The sequence below is a fragment of the Octopus bimaculoides genome, chromosome 14 (assembly GCF_001194135.2).
Source record: "Octopus bimaculoides isolate UCB-OBI-ISO-001 chromosome 14, ASM119413v2, whole genome shotgun sequence".
Classification (NCBI taxonomy): Eukaryota; Metazoa; Mollusca; class Cephalopoda; order Octopoda; family Octopodidae; genus Octopus; species Octopus bimaculoides.
The window spans coordinates 14781646-14784343 of NC_068994.1; the positions used below are offsets into that span (position 1 = coordinate 14781646).

The following is a 2698-nucleotide window of genomic DNA, read 5'->3' on the forward strand; positions in this document are numbered from 1 at the left end:
TACATACACACACATATATACATACATACATACACACACATATATACATACATACACACACATATATACATACATACACACACATATACATACATACACACACACACATATACATACATACATACATACACATATACATACATACACACACACACATATACATACATACATACACACACACACATAAGATAATTATTTTGAAATATGTGTGTGTGTATATATTTGTAAATATACTTTCGTTTATGCATTAATCAATTGGTCTTATATGCAGGCTGAAAATAATGAAACGGGACATGTTCCTGGTTTGAGGGACGTTGCCAAACAACTCGGCCAGTCTTTGTCAATAATCCATCCAACTGGCCCAGGAATTTTAATTGGAATATGCTTTTATTTAATAATAAGCACAAGCGCCTTCATCTGATATCAGATTACAATTTTAGGAGGAAACGGGTGAGGCTTATTTTTTATACGAATAATAAAAAATCAGTAACAGAAAAATTAATACAACTCTGGCAGGAGTTAAAACGTAGTTGTCTTGTAGCGTGTGCGCGGAAAAAAATAATTCCAATAATCGGATAGCCATTGAGAGAGTCTCTGCTGTCACGTAAGATGGAAATTGGCAGTTTTTTTACTAATCTATCCGTGAAGCAAAACCAAAAACCCGATGTGAAAGCGTTAACATCGGCAAATAGCAATTAAATACTGATAGAGAGATTAGACGTGCAAGGGAGAAATATTAAACTCAGAAAAAAAAGATACCAGCAGTAAACAGATAGCTTTACACCATCGCAAACTGCTAGCTATATAACAATCAACATCGTTTTCATGGTGGTGAGAAGAAGAAGAAACATACATCCACCTCGATAGATTTTTCTAACGGCCGAGGCAGAAACAACGAAAGTACTAGGGCCAGATATAGATAGCAGTAAGTAGTAGTAGTAGCAAGCAAAATACGTAGACATCTCTCACAAACACATTCAGCCATGATCGCATTTCTTTTAACAAAGTAACTACAACATTAAAAGGATTTAAAAAAAACCACATTCATACGACAGTCGTTAGCTGTTTAAAGCATACCTAAGTGACCTACATTTTTGTTGGAGTGGCGATAGCCACCATATTCAGTAACAAGCGAGACCCATACATACATGCGCGCGCGCGTATCTGTATATATATTTTATTAGTCAGGTTTGTTTATTAATGCCAATTAAAACCCCGTACAAAAAAGAATCAAGGCTTGGATGGCTAATTGTCGGGGATATAAATATTATTTAATATCGATATTTAATTAAATACTAAAGTTATCAAATTTTTTTCCCCCTTTTAAAACTTAAAGCTCATAATCATAATTTATGTTAAAGCTCATAATCATAATTTATGTAAGAGACGAAGAGAAGGAGGGCTTCGCTGCCGTTTTTTTGACAAGGTTAAAAAAAAACAATTGGCCCTAAAAAAAAATATGTCCGACATTTCAAAAACCGAAAGCATCGCTTGTAAAACGATACATAACACACACAAACATATTAAATGCGTATAATAATAGTAATAATAATAATACTGGAATAATAAATAAAGGAAGTAGGTTGATCTATTTCTAAACAGTTAAAATAATTACTTACCGAATTAATGTGTGAAATAATCCTACTCAGAAGTATGTATGTAAAAGCCGCTGTATAAGGTATATATATTTGGAATATTTATGTAAATATAAATAAATATTAAGCCAACTTGAGAAACTAAACAGCTAAGATAAGGAGAGCCATTGCTGCTGCAAACGTTTATCCCAATCCATTAAAGTTCATAATAACACTGAATGGTGTATGGTAGAATAAAGCAGCTAAACAATGAATGATGTGTTCATAGTCGAAGCAAATACGATTTCTACGCCGATTTGGTAAGAATTAATCCGCATTTATAATCCAGTAAATTTCGTGGTTGCGCTAATGAAGAGCCCATGCAAATTAACGTTGCACAAAACAGCAAACTCAAAAGCTTGGCACACAATACTAAAAATGAAACATTGAGGTCAATGACAAATCTTACCCAGAATTCACAGCTCGCTAATATAGACGAGTCTATTTTTCAGATGGTGGGGAAGAAATGACTGGCTGGCTGACTGACTCTTTTTGTATATAAAGCCAGCCTTTATATTAAAAATGTTCAGTTTTAATTCGCAGAAAACTTCCGATTCTATTATGAAAAAGTCAAAATGCTCGCTCGAAGAGATTCAATAATGGTTTCTTATATAGCTACGGAGTATAATCTTTACATTGGTGCTTCCCTACCCCCACCACCACTTTATTTTTAGAGAGATATGAAAGGTTGTCAAGTCGCATCTCTACCAACGTGGTTGTTCGCTTTTCTGTTAGAAATAGCAGCCAAATTCCAGTCAAACCACGTCACTCTTTTACTTGTTTCAGTCATTTGACTGCGGCCATGCTGGAGCACCGCCTTTAGTCGAGCAAATCGACCCCAGGACTTATTCTTCGTAAGCCTAGTACTTATTCTATCGGTACCTTTTGCCGGGGACGTAAACACACCATCGGTTGTCAAGCGATGGTGGGGGGACAAACACAGACACACACACACACACATATATATATATATATATATATACACACACACACACACATATATACGACGGGCTTCTTTCAGTTTCCGTCTACCAAATTCACTCACAAGGCTTTGGTCGACCCGT

General features: G+C 35.3%; 1 protein-coding gene across 4 annotated transcripts in view; it reads right to left on the reverse strand.

The window, feature by feature from the left end:
- LOC106875029 (lysine-specific demethylase 3A) overlaps window positions 1-2698 on the reverse strand; it is a 127585-nt gene that overhangs the window by 25226 nt on the left and 99661 nt on the right. Inside the window, exon 1 of one of the 4 annotated variants that reach the window (XM_014922982.2) lies at window positions 1620-2036. The exons of the other annotated variants lie outside the window; for them this stretch is intronic. The gene's annotated coding sequence lies outside the window, so the exon portion shown is untranslated. Of the gene's footprint in view, window positions 1-1619; window positions 2037-2698 lie in introns of those variants that run through there. 4 annotated transcript variants of the gene reach the window in all.